At 46.1% G+C, this 25399-nt stretch overlaps 1 protein-coding gene across 1 annotated transcript in view; it reads right to left on the bottom strand.

Moving 5' to 3' along the window:
* The window catches only part of LHX5 (LIM homeobox 5), a 72159-nt gene that overhangs the window by 23484 nt on the left and 23276 nt on the right, over positions 1-25399 (bottom strand).

Raw genomic sequence — 25399 nt, 5'->3', positions numbered from 1 at the left:
ACACTCTGAACTCAAACTCTCAAATCAAGGCACTGAATTAACTGGATGCATTGAACTGGGCACTTCGGAATCGATTCTGAACGAATTCCCTCGGATTGGATCGGATGGACTCAATTCATTTAATTGAACCCAACCGAATCAATGGTTCGAATCTGATTGTACGCCTTATATGTGCTTCTACCTAGCTACCTATTGACATATTTACTACTAATCTGGCTTTCCTCCAGATCAGGCTGACCATTGAAATTAAACGGATTCAACAACCTGATCGTTCTAAATCAGCTCAGTTTGACTTCCTGAATCAAATAAATTATTCCAATAAGCAGAGAGTTAACTGAAGTAAAATCGGAGTTGGATCTTAAGGGATTTGCATACCTTTATTATCCTTCCTTCCTTTCTCCCTCCCTCTTTTTACTTCCCTCCCTCCCTTCCTCCTCTATCCCTTCCTCCCTTCCTTCGTTTTCTTCTTCTTCTTTGCATTTCACCGAATCACCCACATTAGGGTTTTTCCAGGAGATTGAGCCTTAGTGGTCACAAATGACCTTCCCACATCTCAAAAGACATCCTATATCCGTAGCCGGAGCTTTGCTCTCTGCTTCTTGAGTTCCAGAATAGATCTTTGTTCGTGAGTTAACCACAGCAAGAAACCCAGCTCCGTCTCTCTATTTTCAGCAGATGGGGACAGTAGGAGGTGGCCGGGTGGTAATTCGGTTGCACATCCGCTCCACTTGGTGAATGTTTCAGCAAAGGAAAATTGGACATGTGTGTTGCCTGTCTCTCTCTCTCTCTGTCTGTCTCTCTCTGTGTCTTTCTCTCTCTCTCTCTCTCCCTCCCTCCCTGTCTGTCTGTCTCTCCCTCTCTCTGTCTTTCTCTCTTTCTCTCTCCCTCTCTCGCTCTGTCTCTTTCTGTGTATCTTTCGCTCTCTCTCCGTTTTTTTTTCTCTCTCTCTATTTCTCTCCCTCTGTCTGTGTCTCTCTCTGTCTCTCCCTCTCTCTCTGTCTTTCTCTCTCTTTACCCCTTTCTCTGTCTCTCTGTGTGTCTTTCGCTCTCTCTGTTTCTCTCTCTCTCTCTCTGTGTGTGTCTTTCTCTATTTCTCTCTCTCTCTCCCTCTGTTTGTCTGTCTCTCTCTCCATCTCCCTCTCTCTGTGTGTGTCTTTCTCTCTCTATTTCTCTCTCTCCCTCTCTCTGTCTCTCTCCCTCCCTCCCTGTCTGTCTGTCTCTCCCTCTCTCTGTCTTTCTCTCTTTCTCCCTCTCTGTCTCTCGCTCTGTCTCTTTCTGTGTATCTTTCTCTCTCTCTCCGTTTTTTCTCTCTCTCTGTTTCTCTCCCTCTGTCTGTGTCTCTCTCTCTGTCTCTCCCTCTCTCTCTGTCTTTCTCTCTCTCTCCCCCTTTCTCTGTCTTTCTCTCTGTCTCTCTCTGTGTCTTTTGCTCTCTCTGTTTCTCTCTCTCTCTGTGTGTCTTTCTCTCTCTCTCTCTCTATTTCTCTCTCTCCCTCTCTGTTTGTCTGTCTCTCTCTCCATCTCCCTCTCTGTGTGTGTCTTTTTCTCTCTCTCTTTCTCTCTCTCTCCCTCTCTCTCTGTCTGTCTCTCTCTCTGTCTCCCTCTCTCTGTGTGTGTCTTTCTCTCTCTCCCTCTCCCTCTCTGTGTCTTTCTCTCCCTCTCTCTCTTTTCTCTCTCTCTGTTTCTCTCCCTCTCCCTCTGTCTGTCTCTGTCTGTCTCTCTCCCTCTGTCTCTCTGTCTCTCTCCCCCTCCCTCTCCCTCTCTGTGTCTCTGTCTCTCTTTCTGTCTGTCTCTCTCTCTTTCTCTCTGTGTGCCTCTGTGTCTCTCTCTCCCTCTCCCTCTCTGTCTCTCTCCCCCACTCTCTCTGTCTCTGTCTGTCTCTCTGTCTCTCTGTGTGTACATGTGTGTGCATGTGTGTGTGTATGTCCCTTCGGTATCAGAACCGCACGGCTGATAGGACTCGGTGATAGATCTGCCTCGGACAGACTCTACAATAGCTCTTAGACAGTCTATTAGGCAGTGATTGTCTGCCAGGCAGCCCAGCCGAATGCTGTGTGCTTCCAGCGATAATGGCGAGAAACAAAGATGGCAGCTGCTTTTGTGAAGGAACAGATTTGTGGCCAATCGAGATAAAATAAAGAGGAGGAAGAAGAAAGGAGAGTTGGGGAGCAGGGGGGAGGAAGAAAGGAAGGAAGGTGGGGAGGGGTCTTGGCAGTGTGTGGGGGAACTCGGGAGGGAGAGAAAGAAAGAAAGAAAGAAAGAAAGAAAGAAAGAAAGAAAGAAAGAAAGAAAGAAAGGGAAACACCAATGGGTTGTGTGTTTGTGTGTGTGGGGCTGTCAGTGGAGCCTTTTTTTTGAATGGGAGAAAAAGGGGGAGAAAACAAGAAGAGCGCAGAGGAGTGACAAGGCTGTGGGGCAGAAGGGAGAGAAATAAGAGTACCGTTTCAGGCTTTGCGATATCTTTTGCTAGATAAGCTTCAACAACATTGAGGCTATCAGGCCGCCGGTGGTAGAAATTGTGCCCAGGTTTGTATCTTCGCCTGTATCTCCGCTTGCGTGTTTGCGCCTTCGTCCGTCCCTGGCGTATACGTATGTCAGAACCGGACAGCACGCAAGATGCGCTGGCGGGAGCAAACGGAGAGCGTGACGAGATTTTATTTCCCACCGGACCCACTCGGGAAAAGGGCTAGGAGAGACCCGATGCATTATAAAGATAGTCCTCGTCTTACAACATATTCCTGTCGTGACCTTTCCAAGTGGCAACGGCCCTTTAAAAAAGGGACTTTACGACCATTTTTCACACTTACAACCAGGGGTGAAATCCAGCAGGTTCCGACAGGTTCTGGAGAACCGGTAGCGGAAATTTTGAGCAGTTCGGAGAACCGGCAAATACCACCTCTTGGCTGGCCCCAGCTGATCGGGAGGAAATGGAGATTTTGCAACATCCTTCCCCTGCAGTGGGGAGGGAAGGGGGATTTTGCAGTATCCTTCCCCTGGAGTGGAGTAGAAATTTTGCAGTATCCTTCCCCTGCAGTGGGGAGGGAATGGGGATTTTGCAGTATCTTTCCCCTAGAGTGGGGTGGAAATGGAGATTTTGCAGTATCCTTCCCCTGCCACGCCCACCAGGCCACACCACGCCCACCAGGCCACGCCCACAGAACCGGTAGTAAAAAAAAAAATTGAATTTCACCACTGCTTACAACCTTGGAAGCATCTCCCTTGTCGTATGATCGGACATCAGACGCTTGGCCACAGGTTCATACTTACGACCGTTGCTATGTCCCGGGTCACACGATCCTCCCGGGTTTCGCGACCTTCTGACAGGCAAAGTCAATGGGGAAGCCCGATTCACTTAACAACCGGGTGACTCAGTTACCGACTGCAATGATTCGCTTAACAACCGTGGCAAGAAATGTTGTAAAAGGGGGGCCAAAATCGCTTACCGTGTTTCCCTGAAAATAAGCCGTCCCCCAAAAATAAGACCTACCCCCAAAATAACTGTCGTATGTCAAGGACTATCTATACATCCCGCCAGCCCCCTCCCCTCCCTTCCTCCACTGTCTCTTGGGAGTCTTCCCCAATTCACATTCTTTGCCTCGATGACGCCATCTAACCATCTCATCCTCAAGCGCCCCCCCCCCACCTTCTCCTCTTTCACCTTCCATCTTTCGGGATGGAAATTTCACAATGGCGTTTCAAGTAAAGGTAAAAGTTCCCCTCGCACATCTGCGCTAGTCGTTCCCGACTCTAGGGGGCGCTGCTCATCTCCGTTTCAAAGCCGAAGAGCCAGCGCTGTCCGAAGACGTCTCCGTGGTCATGTGGCCGGCATGACTCAACGCCAAAGGCGCACGGAAACGCTGTTCCCTTCCCACCAAAGGTGGTCCCTATTTTTCTACTTGCATTTTTTTTACGTGCTTTCAAACTGCTAGGTTGGCAGAAGCTGGGACAAGTCACGGGAGCTCACCCCATTACGCGGCACTCGGGATTCGAACCGCTGAACTGCCGACCTTTCGATCGACAAGCTCAGCGCCTTAGCCACTGAGCCACCGCCTTTCAAGTATGCCTATGCAAAAGGAGCCTTGGTAGTACAGTGGTTTAATGCACCCTGTAATTAACACAGCTGCCTGCAATTACTGCAGGTTCGAATCTCGCCAGGCTCAAGGTTGACTCAGCCTTCCATCCTTTCTAAGGTAGGTGAAATGAGGACCCAGTTTGTGGGGGCAATAAGCTGACTTTGTATAAAATATACAAAAGCATGAAGGCTATTGCTTAGCGCATTGTAAGCCGCCCTGAGTCTCCGGAGAAGGGTGGCATATAAATCAAATTAAAAAAAAACAAAAAAACAAAAAAAAAAACCGCAACGAGCATACAAAAATACTTTTTTTAAAAAAAGGAACGAGCCCGATGCAAAGATCCTAAATCGTGAATAGAAAATGTGTTGCGCAACATTTGAATCTGGCTACGAAGACGATGCTGAGGGGGCCCATGGACTCGTCCTGCCTAGCCATCTTTTGAAGGCAAACTGGCATGTTGTCTTTGTTCTCCTTTTGCATGTATGGTAATGTCCCAAGAGGGAACCTGCTGCACTGGTTTGATCCTACCCTATTTAGATAACCTTCTGGTGTTGATCTATAAGACAGAAGAATCTCTCCCTGCGGGAGAATCCCAGAAGTGTTCAACCAAGCCAGGCTAATCTCCTTATCAGTGTAGGTCTCAGCCACAAGGCCTGGTTATCTCTCCAGATAAAAGGAAAGGGGCCGGGGACGCAGCAGCACCTCTCCTGCCAGAGGGACCCTTCCCCTTTTTAATCCCGCAAGCCTGCTTCGGCGTTTTATCCCTGCGTTAACCAGGAGAGAGAGAGAGAGAGAGAGAGAGAGAGAGAGAGAGAGAGAGAGAGAGGGAGGAGGGTGAGAGGCAGGCGTCTTTAATGAACGAAGAAGCTTGCAAAGTCCATTCATGGGATCAGTGCAAAGAAAAAAGAAAAAAAAAAGAATAAGCTTGAATCCCTTGTCCTTAGCACCTGCAGGGGAAGGGAGGAAGGAAGGAAGGAAGGACAGTTAAAAGGAAGGAAGGAAAGAAGGGAGGGCGGAAGGGAGGGAGGAAGGGAGGAAAGAAGGACAGTTGAAAGGGAAGAAAGGAAAGAAGGGAGGGAGGAAGGAAAGAAGGACAGTTGAAAGGGAAGAAAGGAAAGAAGGGAGGGAGGAAGGACAGTTGAAAAGGAAGGAAGGAAAGAAGGGAGGGAGGGAGGACAGTTGAAAGGGAAGGAAGGGAAGAAGGGAGGGAGGGAAGGAAGGAAGGACAGTTGAAAGGGAAGAAAGGAAAGAAGGGAGGGAGGAAGGAAAGAAGGACAGTTGAAAGGGAAGAAAGGAAAGAAGGGAGGGAGGAAGGACAGTTGAAAAGGAAGGAAGGAAAGAAGGGAGGGAGGGAGGACAGTTGAAAGGGAAGGAAGGGAAGAAGGGAGGGAGGGAAGGAAGGAAGGACAGTTGAAAGGGAAGGAAGGAAAGAAGGGAGGGAAGGAAGGAAGGAAGGACAGCTGAAAGGGAAGGAAAGAAAGAAGGGAAGGAAGGAAGGAACATGAAAGGGAGGGAAAGAGAGTGGGGGGGGGGAAAGGAAGGAGGGAAATTGGAAAGATTATTTCAAGACAACATGTCTTTTAAGCTCCCTGTGGTGTAGACCACAACTGTAGCTGGTGTTTCATAAACTACAACTAGTTCATTATCCTTGCAGATCCAAGCAAGGCTCGGATCTGAGATTTGTCTGGTTGCAAAACAGTACAGCCTACAAAAATTATCATTTTCTAATAATAACAGTAAACGTCTTGCCCTAAGTGAGAATAGCACTGGCGAATCACAGGAGGCCCTACACAGGAAGTTGTTGATGCTATTACTTTTCCCTAGGAGAGTGCAAAGGGAGTGTGTCACAGCTCCGTAGGTGCCAGACTTCATTTCTCGGAGGAATTTCTCACCGCAGCAGTGACACCCCTGGCCTTGGACAGCCACTCTGATGGCTGTTGTGACTTTCCAGAAGGAAGAACTTGTTTGAAGGATGTTTTACTGCTTAGGAGAGAAACAGGGGGTTAGTTCCTCTTTGTGACTTGTGAAAGAGTGATCCCCATTCTTGAGACACTTCAAAAGGATGTTTCGATTGAACTTTTGTTAAAGAAAAATGCAGAGGAGGAGGAGGAGGAGGAAGAGGAGGAGGAGGAGGAGGAAGAAGAGGAGGAGGTGGAGGAAGAAGAGGAGGAAGAGGAGGAGGAAAAGAAGAGGAAGAAGGAGGAAGGGGAAGAAAGAGGAAGAGGGAGGAGGAGGAGGAAAAGAAGAGGAAGAAGGAGGAGGAGGAAGAAGGAGGAGGAGGAAGAAGGAGGAGGAGGAGGAAGAAGAAGAAGAAGAAGAAGAAGAAGAAGAAGAAGGAGAAGGAGAAGGAGAAGGAGAAGGAGAAGGAGAAGGAGAAGGAGAAGGAGAAGGAGAAGAAGAAGAAGAAGAAGAAGAAGAAGAAGAAGAAGAAGAAGAAGAAGAAGAAGAAGAAGAAGAAGAAGAAGAAGAAGAAGAAGAAGAAGAAGAAACAATAACAATGCTAAAACAATTAGCATTATTTTGCTATTCTCAATGTAATCATTTTACTCTGGGATTCTCAATCGTTTATCTTATTCCTAAACTTTCTCTCCCCTCCATCTCCTTCCTTCCCTCTCACTGTCCTTCCTCCCTTATTTCTTTCCTCCCTTTCCTTTCACTGTCTTTCCTCCCTTATTTCTTTCCTCCCTCCCTTATTTCTTTCCTTCCTTCCCTTTCAGTCCTTCCTCCCTTATTTCTTTCCTCCCTTCCCTTTCACTGTCCTTCCTTCCTTCCTTCCTTCCTTCCTTCCTTCCTTCCTTCCTTCCTTCCTTCCTTCCTTCCTTCCTTCCTTCCTAAACTGCTTAGAGACTTAGAGAGAAAAGCACCATGAAGCAGTATACAAATCTCAGTTCTATTGCTATTGTATGTGCATTCAAGACTACAGATTCATAAATGTTCTTGCCAGAAGCATTGGTGTAAAAAAAAAAGAAAAGAAGAAGAGGTGGCTACAATTTAAACATGAAATCAATAAAGGGAAATACAAGCTAGAATATAGTCCTACTGAAGTTGAAATATCAGGACTGTAGCTAGCCAGAAAAGAAACATTTCTGTATTTTGCCAACATCTATGTGACTCTCCAGGAGCTGATCATAACTGGAAAATACATTTTAAAAAATCGTGGATCATAAAACAGACTGGATTTATTGGGATCCACAGAAAACTACTGCACGAGTAGCAAAGTTACAGAGAATGTATAGTATCAGTTGCCACAGTGAAAGCCTATGTAAGCGATATGAACTCTGTCGGCCTTTTGTTCCATTCAGACATTTGACTCTAGAGTGGGGAAATGTAGAGTGAGAAAGCACTTATATAGATGTACTTAAACTTTTTATCTCATTCTTAACACCGTAGAGTACAAAACACTTAGCTGATCAGGTAGAAACCTAACTAATGCATTCAGAAAAAGAAAATAAGTAAGCTTGGTTAGTATTAACCTTGCTTTGGGTTGTAAAGCAAGCATGGAATTAGTTTTTGATTCAACCTATCATGCCGATCCAGAAAACGAGTTTTTTTTTTTTAATTTGATTTATATGCCGCCCTTCTCCGAAGACACAATGTGCTCAGCAATAGCCTTCATCCTTTTGTATATTTATACAAAGTCAGCTTATTGCCCCCACAACTGGGTCCTCATTTCACCTACCTTAGAAAGGATGGAAGGCTGAGTCAACCTTGAGCCTTGGCGAGATTCGAACCCTGCAGTAATTGCAGGCAGCTGGTCTTAATAAGCTTAATAACAGGGTGCCTTAAACCCCTGTACTACCAAGGCTCTGAGTTAACTCAGTAAGCAGATTTGTTGTGCTCTGTGAAATGTATTTTATATATCATGCTGGCTGGGGAATTCTGGGAGCTGAAGTCCATGCATCTCCGAGTTGCCAAGGTTGAGAATCTCTTGCTTTTAGACCAGGGGCTCTCCGAACTTGACAACTTGAAGGCTTGTGGACTTCAACTCCCAGAATTCCCCAGCAAGCATGGGGCTGAGGGATTCTGGGAGTTGAAGTCTGCACATCTTAAAGTTGCCAAGTTTGGAGACCCCCTGTTTCAGACACATCTCATTCCTGAGGGTGGTCCAGGCATGGGAGTAGGACCCTGGACAGCTCCTGTTGGAGTAATAGCTCTTCAAGACTTAGAACTGATAAGGAAGGTATTGAAGTGGTGGAGAATTGCATTTTAGGATCAAATTCTTTCTTTCTTTCTTTCTTTCTTTCTTCTTTCTTTCTTTCTTTCTTTCTTTCTTTCTTTCTTTCTCCCTCTCTCCCTTCTCATCTTTCTTCCTCGCTCCCCCTCCCTTACTCCTTTCTTTCTTTTCTTTCTTTCCTTCCTCCCTCCTTTCCTTCCTTCCTTTTTTTCACCTTCCTTCCTCCCTTCCTCCTTCTCACCTTTATTCCTCCCTCTCCCTTCTTTCTTTCTTTTTCTTTCTTTCTTTCTTCCTCTTTCTTTCTTTCTCTTCCCTCCCTCTATTCCTTCCTTCCTTCTCACCTTTCTTCCTCCCTTCCTTCCTTCTTCTCATCTTCCTTCCTCCCCCTTCTTCTCACCTTTCTCCCTCCCTCCCTCCCTTTCTTTCCTTCCTCTCCCTTTTCCCTTGTTACTGTTTTTTTTCCAATTCCATTCTTTTCCTGCTTCCTTTCCTTTCCACCTGCCTTTAATTTGTAATGAATCCGTTCTTAGCCAAGGAATGTAGAATTAGGGGGAAACAGAGAGGGAGGGGGATAGGGAGAGAAAAGGAACAGCGAATTTTCTAAATAAATCACTGAGTCCTGAAAAGAATTAAGCTTCCAGTGACGCTGCATGTTTATCTAGATTTTAGCAGTGCATGTTAAATAGCAGTTGGAATTTCTCCACCCCGGCCCCCTCAGCCTCTCCCAGGAACTGCTGTAAAGTGATTTTTTTTTTAAAAAAAATATACTTCATTTCCCAGAAAGGTGGGGTGGGGGAACCCAGCAAAGATAAGCATCTCTCAACTCTCTGGAAGACCATTTTCATCGGCGGTGCAATTTAAATTCCATCTCCATCACTTCTACACACCTCTAGAACTTTGAATGCATGCTACGTTTGTTTTAACTGGGTTTGCTGTTGGGGAATGTGCAACCCTCTCGGTTACCCTTCTTCAGATACTTAGAATAGAATAACAGAGTTGGAAGGACCCTTGTAGGTCTCCTGGTCCAACCCCCTGCTTAGGCAGGAAACCCTACACCACTTCAGACAAATGGTTATCCAACATCTTCTTAAAAAGTTCCAGTGTTGGAGCATTCATAACTTCTGGAGGCAAGTTGTCCCACTGATTCATTGTTCTAACTGTCAGGAAATTTCTCCTTAGTTCTATGTTGCTTCCCTCCTTGATTAGTTTCCATCTGTTGCTTCTTGTTCTGCCTTCAGGTGCTTTGGAGAATAGCTTGACTCCCTCTTCTTTGGGGCAGCCCCATAAATATTGGAACACTGCTATCATCTCACCTGTAGTCCTTCTTTTCATCAAACTAGACATACCAAATTCCAGCAACCGTTCTTCCTATGTTTTAGCCTCCAATCCTCCCCTAATCATCTTGGTTGCTCTTCTCTGCGCTCTTTCTAGAGTCTCAACATCTTTTTTTACATCATGGTGACCAAAACTGGGCGATACATCTCTTCCTAACCCAAAACGAGAGGAGGAGGAGAAGCAGAGTTATTCACAAGATAGGTAAAATCTTCTTCAGTTGAAGGCCTTTTTGGAAACCCTTAACCTGGCCTTGCTACCACAGCAATGTTATCACACGAAAGTGAATACAGGTAGCTCTTGACTTAGGACCTCAATGGGGTCCAAAATTTCCACCCCTAAGCAAGACAACTGTTAAGTGAATTGTCAAGCCTGAATTCAATTGGGTTCTGGGATTGTTTGCATCCTTGACCATGCATTCAGCTTGACACAGTTTGGAGCTGAAGGGGAGAATTGAGCCTCCAGTCAAAACCGCATTTCTAACTGATGAGTCAACCACATTCCAACTTCTGGCTGCCTGGAGGAGGAGGAGAGGGGGGATGTCACCGAGCAATCAGTTTCCATCTTGGTTGGACAATGTGACAGTTTGTTTTGGAAACTTGAGAAAACTGAAACTTACAGTATATGAGGGTGAAAAGCCCGGAAACTTTAGTACTGGCTTTTCACCAGTAACGCCAAGATGATGTATCTAAATAAATTTGTTCTTTGAGGAGATGCAATCAGAGTTCGATTTGTGATGGGTGCATTACTTGGAACCTGACACGAGTTTTGCCCCATTTTACATTCTACAGAGGAACTACTGAGTCTGTCATCTGCACCTCCATAACTGTCTGATTTGGTTCTGCAACCCAACAAGACAGACACGGACTTCAGAGGATAATTAGAACTGCAGAAAAAACCATGGCTACCAACCTGCCTTCCATGGAGGACCTGTATACTGCGGGAGTCAAAAAGAGGGGTGTGAAAATATCTACAGACCCCTCGCATCCTGGACATAAATTGTTTCAACTCCTACCCTCAAAACGAGGCTATAGAGCACTGCACACCAGAACAACTAGACACAAGGACAGTTTTTTCCCGAACGCCATCACTCTGCTAAACAAATAATTCCCTCAACACTGTCAGACTAGTTACTAAGTCTGCATTACTATTAATCTTCTCATCGTTCCTATCACCCATCTCCTCCCACTTATGACTGTATGACTGTAACTTTGTTGCTGGTATTCTTACGATTTATATTGATATTGTTTCCTGATTGCTTATTTGTACCCTACGACTATCATTAAGTGTTGTACCTTATGATTCTTGACAAATGTATCTTTTCTTTTATGTACTCTGAGAGCGTATGCACCAAGACAAATTCCTTGTGTAACCAATCACACTTGGCCAATAAAGAATTCTATTCTATTCTAATCTCTCTGGCCACAGTTGTTAATCCCTGAATGGGGTGGGCTTCCTGGCCACCGGAAGATACGCCTAGAATGGACAACTGGTCATGTTCTAAGTTATTGTCCAACCTGTCCTTCTCATAGGGATTTATTGGGGAGCCTTGGTAGTACAGGGGTTTAAGGCACCCTGTTATTAAGCTGGTTATTAAGACCAGATGCCTGCAATTACTGCAGGGTTCGAATCTCGCCAAGGCTCAAGGTTGACTCAGCCTTCCATCCTTTCTAAGGTAGGTAAATTGAGGACCCAGTTGTGGGGGCAATAGGCTGACTTTGTATAAAATATACAAAAAAGGATGAAGGCTATTGCTGAGCACATTGTAAGCCGCCCTGAGTCTTCGGAGAAGGGCGGCATATAAATCAAATTAAAAAAGAAAAAAGAAAAAAAAGAATGGGGTTTCTCTGTGGAGCCCAGTTGGATCTGGCCAATCTTTAATTAAAGATCTTTCTTCTTGACCTTGCCTCCCACATTAAATTAGCACGTATGTGCGAGGGGAACCTTTACCTTTATCTTGCTGATAGAACCGAGAGCCCCTTTTCGACGATGCCTTTCCAAATTTTCCGTTGGGTTGAAGACAATCCAAAGAGATTTGAAGGACTGCGGGATACCCACGGGGTCACAGATATGGGGCAGGACACCTTTGAAGGTGGGGGGAGGGGCACATGATTAATTCTCTGGGCCCCAGATGCAATATTGATGATTTACACCCCGTTTTCCAGAATGGCTGGAGGGGAAATCATGCATAGAAGCGCTGCTCACTTTGCATGTTCAGCCTCAAGGAGCTGGGGGGGTGGGCAGGGAGAGGAGGGGGCAGCCCCCCCTCCTTGCAAGCGAGCCCAGAGCAAAGGGAGGCTGAGCAGTAATTGAAATGATACTCGCCAGAATGTGGAATTGTTAAAAACGATTTCTCCGAGAGATTATTCAGCGATGGGCCTACCTACCCTGCTTGTTCATTAAGCTAACATGACTGATGGGTCTTTTTTATTATTATTATTATTTCTTTCCTTCCATCTCCCATCATTTAAGCCTCCAGGCTTGGAGGATGCAACCAGCTATTTGAGCTGGGGGAAAAAAAATATGCTCCGAACGAGAAGGGCAACCTCAACCTTGTAGCTTTGTAGGGTGGATGAAATCAGATCTCTTGCGCCAGGTGGGGAAAAAAAAAACGGGTGCAGGAATTGGGTGTGTCTGGTTTAACGAAAGGAAGGACTAGGGGTGACGTGTCTTCCAATATCTCAGAGGCTTCCAATATCTTACATCTGCCTTCCAAATATCTAAAGGGCAGCAGTTGCCAAGCAAGACGGTTGTTAAGTGAGAGTTATTCCCCCATTTTACGACCTCTCCGGCTACAGTCGCGAGTAGAATAGAATAGAATAGAAAATAAGTAGAATAGAATAGAATAGAAAATGAATAGAACAGAACAGAACAGAACAGAATAGAATATCGAAATAGGAGTAGGAGTAGGAGTAGGAGTAGGAGTAGGAGTAGAGTAGAGTAGAGTAGAGTAGGATAGGATAGGATAGGATAGGATAGAATAGAATAGAATAGAATAGAATAGAATAGAATAGAATAGAATAGAATAAAATTCTTTTATTGGCCAAGTGTGGTTGGACATACAAGGAATTTGTCTTTGGTGCCTACGCTCTCAGTGTACATAAAAGAAAAGATACGTTCATCAAGAATCATAAGGTACAACACCCAGTGACAGTCATTCGGTACAATAAGCAATCAAATCATACTAGGAAACAAATAAAAACAATATAAATTGAAAGATACAAGCAACAGGGTTATAGTCATAAGTGGGAAGAGATAGATACTAGTAAGGAAGAGAAGAATAATAGTAATACAGTCTTAGTAAATTATTTGACAGTGTTGAGGGAATTATTTGTCTAGCAGAGGGATGGCGTTCGGGAAAAAACTGTCCTTGTGTCTAGTTGTTCTGGTGTGCAGTGCTCTATAGCATCCTTTTGAGGGTAGGAGTTGAAACTGAATTTATGTCCAGGATGCGAGGGGTCTGTAGATATTTTCACAGCCCTCTTTTTCACTCGTTCTGTGTCATATTATCTCAAATAATATGAGGACCCAGTTTGTGGGGGCAATAAGCTGATTTTGTATAAATATACAAAAGGATGAAGGCTATTGCTGAGCGCATTGTAAGCCGCCCTGAGTCTCCGGAGAAGGGCGGCATATAAATCAAATTAAAAAAAAAAAAATAGTAGCAAACTATCATTTAAATGAGCCACGGTGGTGCAGTGGTTAGAGTGCAGTATTGCAAGGCTACTTCTGCTGACTGCCGGCTGCCTGCAGTTTGGCAGTTCGAATCTCACCAGGCGCAAAGCTGACTCAGCCTTCCATCCTTCCGAGGTGGGTAAAACAAGGACCCAGATTGTTGGGGGGCAAGAGGCTGACTCTGTAAAGCGCTTATAGAGGGTTGTAAAAGCAATGTGAAGCGGTATATAAGTCTAAGGACTATCGCTGTTGCTAAACCAAGAAGGAGGAAGAAGAGCCGAGGAGAAAATCTGAGTTGGGAGAGAGATAAATCAATCTTTTCTGATTTTTTTTTCCCGATCGATCAACTCTCCTTTCACCCTTTTGCAGCTAGTTGGGTGTAACAGCGACTGAAGTTCAGATCGTCCGGCGGTCCCAGTAACGAAGATTTCGTTTCATTTTTTTTTTCCAGCATTCCCTTCGATACGTCCAGGTTTTCTCCGCCCCCCCCCAAACTCTGCTAGGTTCCTGGGGTTAGTTGGAGCGGACAGCTGTCAGCGAGCTGAGATGTAATGGCTACCTGGAGAGCAATTAGTAGATAATTAATATTTGTGGCGCGCGGAGCAGAAACCGCTTCCTGTTCTTCTACCTGATAGGCGAATTGGGAAGGGAGAGAGGAAGTCCAGCCATTGCTGGATCCCCTCGTCATTTTTCAACCTCCCCCACCAACCGCCCCCCACAGCTGCTCAGCCAGCCCATATGCTCTTCCGTAGCTGAATAAACTGCCGAAGAGAATGGGGGAAGAGATGTTTGGGGGAACAGATGGTGAAGGATTTCCATCTATCCACAAATCCACAGAGGAAGATCCATGTAGGAAGAACGGTTGCAGGAATTGGGTATAGCTCAGTGGTGGGTTACTAGTGGTTCGCCCCGGTTCATGCAAACCGGTAGCAGCGGTGGCAGCGGGAGGCTCCGCCCAGCTGCCTGGACGTCATCACGGATCAGTGGTGGGTTGCCCCCGATTTGGACCGGTTCGCAAGAACCGGTAGTAAAACGGGCGGGAGGCCCGGATGTCATCAGGAAGCTTCTGCGCACGCGGCCCCTTGCGAACTGGTAGTAAAGGTAAGTAAAAGTAAACGTCTCCATGGTCATGTGGCTGGCATAGCTAAACGCCAAAGGCGCACGGAACGCTGTTCCCTTCCCACCAAAGGTGGTCCCTATTTCTCTACTTGCAATTTTTTTTTACATGCTTTCGAACTGCTAGGTTGGCCGAAGCTGGGACAAGTCACGGGAGCTCACCCCGTCACGCAGCACTAGGGATTCGAACCGCTGAACCGCCGACCTTTCGATCGACAAGCTCAGCGTCTTAGCCACCGAGCCACCGCATCCCCTTTTCCCTCTCCTACTACGAGCAAGGCAAGCCTTTTGCGGTGATTTCTCCCTCCTCTTCCCTTTAGAAAAATAATTTTCCCAAAACCATTTTTTGTCCGGTGTGAGAAAGGTTGGGGGGAAATGGCCTACTTCAACCCCCTTCAGCCCCCACCCCCCCAAGTCTTCAAGGACTCTGTTTGCAGATTGGCAGTTCTGAGCGAGAGAGAAGGATGCTGCGAGGATGTCAGGAGTTGGCTTAAACTTTCCTGCCAGTCATTTTTAAGCTCAAAATCGCCCTCCGCGTGGGAGAGGGCCAAAGATCCCTTCCCCCCACCTCTTCACAGCAAACCCACTCCTCCTCCCTGTTGGGCCCTGCCTAACAGAAGGGCTGTCATTTGGCAGCTATTTTTAGTCGCTGCGTTTATTCTTTGCCCCTGGTTCCAGGAAACAAAATCAAAGACCCCCCTCCCCACCATAGAAACAAGAGGGCTGGGTCTGCCTTAATAAACCCCCTCCCCCAAAATAGCTTCTTTACCCTGGTTATTGGCCAGCTGCATTGTTTTATTAAAAAGCAAGAACCGAAGAATTGAGGTGGCTCAGTGGCTAAGACACTGAGCTTGTCAATCGGAAAGGTCCGCAGTTCGGGCGGTTCGAATCCCTAGTACAGGTCTCCTGCGAGAGCAGGGGGTTAGATTAGATGACCTCCAAGGTCCCTTCTCCAACTCTGTTACTGTTACTGTTAAGAGTTGGAAAGGACCTTGGAGGTCTACTAGTCTAGGGGTAAGCAACCCGTGGCTCTGGAGCCGTATGTGGCTCTTTTATCCCTCTGCTGCGGCTCCCTGTCGCTGGCCGGCTCCACAATGGATAGGGCTTTCGGTTAGGACAGGTAGAGGAAAAAGGACGCCGCTCTAGGAGGAGACTCTATGGTGGGGGAACCGGACTTCCAGTTGGCTCCAGAATTGAATGGGGGGGCTTCCGGCTAGGATCTTTGTGGCTCTCCCTATGTCTGTCTGTCTATCTATGTCTGTCTCTATCTATCTCTCTGTCTGTCTGTCTATCTATCGATCGATCGATCAAACTATCGATCTATGTCTGTCTATCTCTCTCTCTCTCTCTATATATATATGTCTATCTCTGTCTGTCTGTCTATCTATCTCTGTCTATCTCTCTGTCTGTCTATCTATCTATATCTATCTCTCTGTCTGTCTATCGATCGATCTATCTATCTATCTATCGATCTCTCTTTCTCTCTCTATATATATATATATGTCTATCTCTGTCTGTCTGTCTATCTCTATCTATCTATTATCTATGTCTATCTGTCTGTCTGTCTGTCTATCTATGTCTATCTGTTTGTCTGTCTATCTATCTCTGTCTATCTATCTATCTATCTATCTATCTATCTATCTATCTATCTATCTACCTACCTACCTACCTACCTACCTATCTATTATCTATGTCTATCTGTCTGTCTGTCTATCTGCCTATCTATCTATCTATCTATCTATCTATCTATCTATCTATCTATCTATCATCTATCTATGTCTATCTGTCTGTCTGTCTATCTATCTCTGCCCATCTATCTATCTGTCTATCTATCTATCTGTCTATCTATCTATCTATCTATCTATCTATCTATCTATCTATCTATCTACCTACCTACCTACCTACCTACCTACCTACCTACCTACCTACCTACCTATCTATTATCTATGTCTATCTGTCTGTCTGTCTGTCTGTCTATCTGCCTATCTATCTATCTATCTATCTATCTATCTATCTATCTATCTATCATCTATCTATCATCTATCTATGTCTATCTGTCTGTCTGTCTATCTATCTCTGCCCATCTATCTATCTGTCTATCTATCTGTCTATCTATCTATCTATCTATCTATCTATCTATCTATCTATCTATCATCTATCTATCTATCATCTATCTATGTCTATCTGTCTGTCTGTCTGTCTATCTCTGCCTATCTATCTATCTATCTATCTATCTATCTATCTATCTATCTATCATCTATCTATCTCTTTCTATCTCTCTTTGTTATGTAGCATGAGGCTGCATATTCTGCAATATTGGGACCTTCGGTGAGTCAACAGTGGGTCAGAGGAGGAGCCGCTGCAGGACAAGAGATGACAGTTGCTCTTCAAAAATTACGATTTAAACCGAGCTGTGATTTAAATCAAGCCTTTTTGCTCGTGATTTCAACCGTGATTGAAACCGACTTGATTTCAATCTCATCCACCCTGCTTTTGGCATGACCTTGTCGTGGCTGTGGCGTTTGCAGAGATTGGGGGGGGGGGGCGCAGATGTGGTGGGGGTCCCCGGGATGAGCGGCCCAGAGAGACCCACACGTTTGCCAGTCGAGTGGCACGGAAGCTTCCTGAACAATTGCAAGCGATTTTTTTTTTCCCACCCCACCTCCCCTGTGCTTAGGCCGGGCGATGATGATTTAAACTCAGTGGGGAGTTTTTCTCACCCACGGTGCGGTATCATCAAACAAAGGCCAATTTCGGCTGCAGCCTAAGTGTGCCATGCCGTTTTTTAACTCTTGCCCTCTAATTGGCAGACGGCGGGGGGTGGTTCCATATCGTTAGCCAGCCAATGAAACAAGGGGGTCTTATGGATGGCGATGAAACAGGCAGGCCTATTAGCTGATGGAAGGGCAATCATTGCCGGCTCAGATTGGAAAGTGGTCCAGCAGGGCCACAAAGAGGCTCGGTCGTGTTTGAAAGGCCTTTACATTTCAGGGACCGATAGGGCCTTTCTGGCAAGAATCTACAGCCTTCCTTTCTTGCCTTTGGCAATGCTGCTAGGTTGGGGGTGGGTGGGTTAGTGGGGAGGGGGTGGTGGAAGGATCCCCTAGGTAAAGCTTTTGAGAGGAGGCGTTTTGCACTCTGGGACACAGATGGGAAGAATGGGAAGAAACCGCAGCGTTTGGAGAGAGAGAGAGAGAGAGAGAGAGAGAGAGAGAGAGAGGGAGGGGGGGGAGGGAGGGAGAGAGAGAGAAAAAAATCAGATCTGTAGTGATTTAACTTAGGAAAAATGATGGCCCAACCCCCCCTCTCACTTTACACTAGTCCTGGATTAATGTCCAGTCTCATTCAAAGGGTTGCTTTTCATGTTATACAATCCTCCTCCAGATGCGTATGACATAAAGCCTCCTGTCTTAGACAAGGTCCCTTTAGCTTTCCTCCAAGGTATGACAACAAGGATAGGATAGGATAGGATAGGATAGGATAGGATAGGATAGGATAGGAGAGGAGAGGAGAGGAGAGAAGAGAAGATGGAGTAGAGTAAGAGAAAAGAAGAGAGAGGAGAGGAGAGGAGAGGAGAGGAGAGGAGAGAAGAGAAGAGAAGATGGAATAGAAGAGAAGAGAAGATGGAGTAGAGTAAGAGAAAAGAAGAGAGGAGAGGAGAGAAGAGAAGAGAAGATGGAATAGAAGAGAAGAGAAGATGGAGTAGAGTAGAGTAGAGTAGATTAAGAGAAAAGAAGAGAGGAGGGGAGAGGAGAGAAGAGAAGATGGAATAGAATAGAATAAAATAGAAGAGAAGAGAAGAGAAGAGAAGAGAAGAGAAGAGAAGAGAAGAGAAGAGAAGAGAAGAGAAGAGAAGAGAAGACAAGACAAGAGAAGACAAGAGAAGAGAAGAGAAGTTACACAATGCTCCTCCAGATGCGTATGGCTTAAAGTCCCCAATGTTAAAACAGCTTCCCTCCAAGGTATGACAACAAGAACAGAACAGAACAGAACAGAACAGGGCAGGGCAGGAGTAGAGTAGAGTAGAGTAGAGTAGAGTAGAGTAGAGTAGAGTAGAGTAGAGTAGAGTAGAGTAGAGTAGAATATAGAAATAAGAATAGGAATAGGAATAGGAGTAGAGTAGAGTAGAATAGAATAGAATAGAATAGAATAGAATAGAATAGAATAGAATAGAATAGAATAGAATAGAATTCAAGCTTTGGAGAATAGCTTGACTCCCTCTTCTTTCTGGCGACCCCTCAAATATCGGAACCCTGCTATCGTGTCACCTCCTAGTCCTTCTTTTCATGCAACTAGGCCTACCCAATTCCAGCTACCCTTGCTCCTCCACGGAGCTCACCCGGGGATGAGCGTCTTTCCTTGTCCCGTAATTACACAACTGTTCCTGCCACGCAGCATTAAGTAGGGATTGCAAGCCAGCAAAAACGCCCCCCTCCTTTCTCTCTCTCTCTCTCTCTCTCTCCCCCTCCCTCTCTCTCTCCATGTGTGTGTGCCTCCGCGCATGTGTGCGATTGCCTTTCCCTCTGAGAACGCCTTCTGTCACTGTGTAAACAAACACACAGCACCCATCTAGCTCTGCTATACAGCAATGCCTTCAAGGTAAACAAACAGCAGAGACTCCTGCTGGATCCTGATGGCACCGGCTGGCACCAAACGTTCGCCCGCTTCGTGCCCGCTTCGCTGGCACACACGTTATGGCCCAAGCTCAAGGCTATGCTCCATCTCTTCGGCCCTATTTATTCCCCCCCCCCCCAGTTCCAGAAATCATCCATCCTGCCTTTTTCTTCTTTCAACTAAAAGTCCAGATAAGGCCTCCAGATTTTTTTTTTTTTTTAAAAAGATTTTCTCGGGGTTTGTTTGTTTGTTTTGCCCTGAACCAAAACTGGTTAGCTTTGCCATTTCTGCAAGTCGAGTTAACGGACTTAGGAAATCTCTGTTTGGTTAACACTAAGAAAACCAGGTTAAGAGAAAAGAGATTGATTCTGTAGGGTTTTTTTTTTAATGGTTATCTTTAATACAGGTAGTCCTCAATATAGGGCCACAATTGAGACTCTAATTTAGGTTGCTAAGTGAGAAATAAGTGAGTTTTACCCCATTTGGGAGGGAGAGAGGGAGGGAGGGAGAAAGGAAGGAAGGAAGGAAGAAAAGAAGGAAAGGGGGGAAGGGGGAAGGGGTGGGAGGCAGGGAAGGGAGGAAGGAAGAGGGAGGAAGTGGAGGAGGAATGAAGGAAGGGGTGGGAGGGAGGGAGGGAGGGAAGGAGGAAGAGGGAGGAAGGGAGAGGTGGGAGGGAGGGAGGAAAGGAAGGAAGGGAGGGAAGAAGGAAGAAAGGAAATGGGATGGAGGAAGGAAAGAAAGAAAGAAGGGAAGGGCTGAAGGAAGGAAGGAAGAGGAAGGAAGGGAGGAAGGAGGAAGGAGTGGGAGGGAGGGAAGGGAGGAAGGAAGAGGGAGGAAGGGTGGGAGGGAGGAAGGAAGGAAAGAAAGAAGGGAAGGAAGGGAGGGAGGGGAGGAAGGGGGAAGGGAGGGAGAGGTGGGAGGGAGGGAGGAAAGGGAGGAAAGAAGAGGGAGGGTGGGAGGGAGAAAGGAAGGAAGGAAAGAAAGAAAGAAAGAAGGGGAGGGAGGGAAGGAAGGAAGGAAATGGGAGGGAGGAAGGAAAGAAAGAAAGAAAGAAAGGAAGGAAGGAAGGAAGGAAGGAAGAGCTGAAGGGAGGAAGAGGAAGGAGGAAGGGAGGAAGGAAAGGGAGGAAGGGGGAAGGAAGGAAGGAAAGAATCAGTGGTGAGGGAGGGAGGGAGGGAGGATGCTGTTAAATTTCAAAAAGAGTATGAAATACCAAAGAGCAAAGGGGGAAAAGTGGGTTAAAAAGGATAGGAAAAAAAAGCAAAATTGGAACAGGCAAACAGAAGGGGAAGGAAATTATAGAAAAAGGAGAACTTTCTGACTTTTTTTGATGCTGATAAAAGCCTAAGTCAACAACCTTTTGAACTAGAATAAACCACAAGAAACAGGGTTTCTGTCATAAACAAGTCTAATCATCAAACCCCAAGGTTAAAACTTCCTTTCTTTCCAGCAAAAAAGAAGAAGAGTCAAGAGTGTTTTCCAAGTGGAAAAAAAAAAAAAAAAGCTAGATAAAGTCTTTTCTTTAATCAAAGCAATGAATTTCTCCAGCTCCACCAACTCCATGAATTTCCCATCCCTTCTTCCATTGTGGGGGTCTTTGTTGCTGTTGTCATATAGAAAAACAAGGTTTCGTGGGTCTCCCTCCTCCCCGCCCCCAATTTGTTTGTCCGTCCAACCTAAAAGAAAAATCTCTGGTTTCAATTGTAGCTTTCTCTCTTTTCTTCAACTTCTTAAAAAAAAAAAAAAAGTTTGAAGGTTATTTGCACAGCAAATCACCAGGAGATTGGGAATTCTAGTCCTGCCTTAGGCACGAAGGCTGGCTGGATGACTTTGAGTCAATCACCAGGAGACTGGGAGTTCTAGTCCGGCCTCAAGGATGAAGGCTGGCTGGGTGACTTTGAGTCAATCACCAGGAGACTGGGAGTTCTAGTCCGGCCTCAAGGATGAAGGCTGGCTGGATGACTTTGAGTCAATCACCAGGAGACTGGGAGTTCTAGTCCCGCCTCAAGGATGAAGACTTTGAGTCAATCACCAGGAGACTGGGAGTTCTAGTCCCGCCTCAAGGATGAAGGCTGGCTGGATGACTTTGAGTCAATCACCAGGAGACTGGGAGTTCTAGTCCGGCCTCAAGGATGAAGGCTGGCTGGGTGACTTTGAGTCAATCACCAGGAGACTGGGAGTTCTAGTCCGGCCTCAAGGATGAAGGCTGGCTGGATGACTTTGAGTCAATCACCAGGAGACTGGGAGTTCTAGTCCCGCCTCAAGGATGAAGACTTTGAGTCAATCACCAGGAGACTGGGAGTTCTAGTCCCGCCTCAAGGATGAAGGCTGGCTGGATGACTTTGAGTCAATCACCAGGAGACTGGGAGTTCTAGTCCCGCCTCAAGGATGAAGACTTTGAGTCAATCACCAGGAGACTGGGAGTTCTAGTCCGGCCTCAAGGATGAAGGCTGGCTGGATGATTTTGAGTCAATCACCAGGAGACTGGGAGTTCTAGTCCCGCCTTAAGGATGAAGGCTGGCTGGATGACTTTGAGTCAATCACCAGGAGACTGGGAGTTCTAGTCCGGCCTCAAGGATGAAGGCTGGCTGGGTGACTTTGAGTCAATCACCAGGAGACTGGGAGTTCTAATCCCGTTTTAAGGATGAAGGCAAGCTGATGACTTTGGGCCAATCACTAGGAGACTGGGAGTTCTAGTCCCACCTTAGGCATGAAAGTCAACTAATGACTTTGGGCCAATCACCAGGAGACTGTGAGTTCTAGTCCTGTCTTATGCAACTCTCCTCACAGGGTTGTTGTTGGAAAAATAGGAGGAGGGGGGAGGATTAGATATGTTTGCCTCCTTGAGTTGTTTATTAAAAAATAATAAAGGAAGGAAGGAAAGGAAGGAAGGAAGGAAGGAAGGAAGGAAGGAAAAGGGAGAGAGAGAAAAGGAGTGATGGAGGGAGGAAGGAAAGAGGAAAGAAGGGAGGAAGGAAAGGGAAAGAGAGAGAAAGGGAGTGGGGGGAGGAAAAAGAAAGAAAGTAAAGGAAAAGGAAAGAAAGAAAAGAAGGAAGGAAAGAAGGAGAAAGGAAATAAGGAAGGAAGGAAAACAGAGAGAGAGAAAGGGAGTGATGGAGGGAGGGAGGAAAGAAAGGGAGGGAGGGAGGACAGAAGGAAAGAAAGGAAAGAAAGGAAAGGAAAGGAAAGGAAAGGAAAGGAAAGAGAAGGGAAGGAAGGAAGGAAGGAAGGAAGGAAGGAAGGAAGGAAGGAAGGAAGGAAGGATTCATGCAAGGCCTCTCCACTTCCATCAAAAACCTCAAGGGATGGAGACAGCCAAAATGGAACAGAATCTCGCTTCTTTTTGGGGGTGGGAGGGGAGTGGGGGCTGGGAACGTGTAGGGCAGTTTCGTAGGCTTTTTAAGGTTCCCGCGTTTTGGAGGGGTGGGCACCCGCTCTCCTTGATCTACCTTAGCGAGGACAGGTCCAACAATGAAGCCCCCACCCCACCCCACCCCCCAAATCCAGCCCTGCTGTTCACCTGCCTCCCCTCAGCCTCTTCTGCTGCTGAAAATCTGGATGGATTCCATCCCTTTAAATACGGGAAAGGTTGCCAAGAAAGGCAGAGAAAGAAAGAAAGAAAGAAAGAAAGAAAAAAATCTCAGCCATGGCAGAGCCGGCCTTTGCCAGTCGGCGCTTGATGATGGTTGAAAGTCGAAGAGCGGGACCCGGCTGTCAGTTTCGACATGCATAATTTCCACTGATCCTGAGTGACAGCTCCGTTCCTCCATGATTTATCTCCCCCCCCCACTCCACCCCTCGAGCAAATCCAGAGACAGGGCCAGCCAAAAAGGCCGCATTTGCTCTTCCCCAGCTTGTCTGACATTCGTCGGAATTGGCTGCCTTCCCTTGTTTGTTACTTACAGCCCAAGAAACTGGAGGCCTTGGCTGGGATAAGAGGAAGCGATCGGCGCTTGGCCTCCCCGCTGGAAAATGGAATAGAATAGAATAACAGAGTCGGAAGGGACCTTGGAGGTCTTCTAGTCCAACCCTCTGCTTAGGCAGGAAACCCTCCACCACTTCAGACAAATGGTTATCCAACATCTTCTTTAAAACTTGGTAGAGCCTTGGTAGTACAGTGGTCTAAGGCACCCTGTTATTAAGCTGGTTATTAAGACCAGCTGCCTGCAATTACTGCAGGTTCGAATCTCGCCAAGGCTCAAGGTCGACTCAGCCTTCCATCCTTTCTAAGGTAAGTAAATTGAGGACCCAGATTATGGGGGCAATAAGCTGACTTTGTATAAATATACAAAAGGATGAAGGCTATTGCTTAGCGCATTGTAAGCCGCCCTGAGTCTCCAGAGAAGGGCGGCATATAAATAAATAAATAAATAAAAAACTTCCAGTGTTCGAGCATTCACAACTTCTTGTGGCAAGTTGTTCCACTGATTAATTGTTCCAACTGTCAGGAAATTTCTCCTTAGTTCTAGGTTGCTTCTCTCCTTGATGAGTTCCCACCCATCGCTTCTTGTCCTGCCTTCAGGTGCTTTGGAGAATAGCTTGACTCCCTCTTCTTTGGGGCAGCCCCTGAGATATTGGAAGACTGCTATCATGTCTCCCCTAGTCCTTCTTTTCATCAAACTAGACACACCCAGTTCCTGCAACCATGTTCTTCATATGTTTTAGCCTCCAGTCCCCCAATCCTCTTCGTTGCTCTTCTCTGCACTCTTTCCAAAGTCCCAACATCTTTTTTTTTAATAATGTGGTGACCGAAACTGGATGCCGTATTCCAAGTGTGGCCTTATTACCAAGGCCTTATAAAGTGGTATTAACACTTCACGTGATCTTGATTCTATCCCTCTGTTGATGCATCCCAGAACTGTGTTGGCTTTTTGGGCCACTGCTGCTGCTGCACACTGCTGATTGAGTCGACGTCCTGAATCAAAAGGCACTTCCAATCAAATTGGAGTTGACTTGTATTTTGGTTTGAAGATGACCCCTCCCCCTCCTTGGTTCTGCGAGAATAATAGGAAAAAATTAGAAAGATTTGGTATCAAGCTGTCCTGATTCAGGGTCAGAACAGTACAGAAGTGTTACTAGTTAATTTTAGCAGAGGGATGGCATTTGGAAAAAAAACTATCCTTGTGTCTAGTTGTTCTGGGGTGCAGTGCTCTATAGTGTCGTTTTGAGGGTAGGAGTTGAAACAGTTTATGTCCAGGATTTATTTTATTTTATTTTATTTTAATTTGATTTATATGCCGCCCTTCTCCGGAGACTCAAGGCGGCTTACACTGCGTTAAGCAATAGCCTTCATACTTTTGTATATTTATACAAAGTCAGCTTATTGCCCCCACAAACTGGGTCCTCAATTTACCTACCTTAGAAAGGATGGAAGGCTGAGTCAACCTTGAGCCTTGGCGAGATTCGAACTTACAGTAATTGCAGACAGCTGAATGTTAATAACAGGCTATTAGTCTGCTGCGCCACCAGGATGCAAGGGGTCTGTCACAGACAGACTGTCCTTTTGTCTAGTTGTTCTGGTGTGCAGTGCTCTATAGCGTCGTTTTGAGGGTAGGAGTTGAAAGAGTTTATGTCCAGGATGCGAGGGGTCTGTAGATATTTTCCCAGCCCTCTTTTTGACTCGTGCAGTACACAGGTCCTCAATGGAAGGTTGGCAGCCATTGTTTTTTCTGCAGTTCTAATTCTCCTCTGAAGTCGGTGTCTCTCTTGTTAGGTTGCAGAGCCAAACCAGACAGTTAATAGTCTGATAAGTAACTATGTATTTATAACATATAATATATGTATTTATAAATAGTAACTATAAGTTAACTATGTATTTTATTTTTCCCATACCATAAGAAGGCATGTCAACCAGTGGTGGAATTCAATTTTTTTTCTACTACCGGTTCTGGGGGCGTGGCTTGGTGGGCGTGGCAGGGGAAGGCTACTGCAAAATAGCCATTCCCACCCCACTCCTGGGGGGAGGATACTGAAAAATCCCCATTCCCTCCCCGCTCCTGGGGGAAGGATATTGCAAAATCTCCATTCCCACCCTACTCCTGGAGGAAGGATACTGAAAAATCCCCATTCCCTCTCCACTCCTGGGGAAGGATACTGCAAAATCTCCATTCCCACCCCATTCCAGGTGGAGGATTTTGCAAAATCCCCATTCCCTCCCCACTCCTGGGGGAAGGATATTGCAAAATCTCCATTCCCTCCCCACTCCTGGGGGGAAGGATATTGCAAAATCCCCATTCCCCCCCCCCACTCCTGGGGGAAGGATATTGCAAAATCCCCATTCCCACCCCACTCTGGGGCCAGCCAGAGGTGGTATTTGCCGGTTCTCCGAACGACTGAAAATTTCCGCTACCGGTTCTCCAGAACCTGTCAGAATCCGCTGAATGGCACCCCTGAGGCCAATCCAATTGGAGATCCCGTC

The sequence above is a fragment of the Pituophis catenifer genome, unplaced genomic scaffold, assembly GCF_029215685.1.
Source record: "Pituophis catenifer annectens isolate HBS135680 unplaced genomic scaffold, rPitCat1.0.hap2 SCAF_43, whole genome shotgun sequence".
NCBI classification, from domain to species: Eukaryota; Metazoa; Chordata; class Lepidosauria; order Squamata; family Colubridae; genus Pituophis; species Pituophis catenifer.
This window is presented reverse-complemented; position numbering and strand designations above follow the sequence as displayed.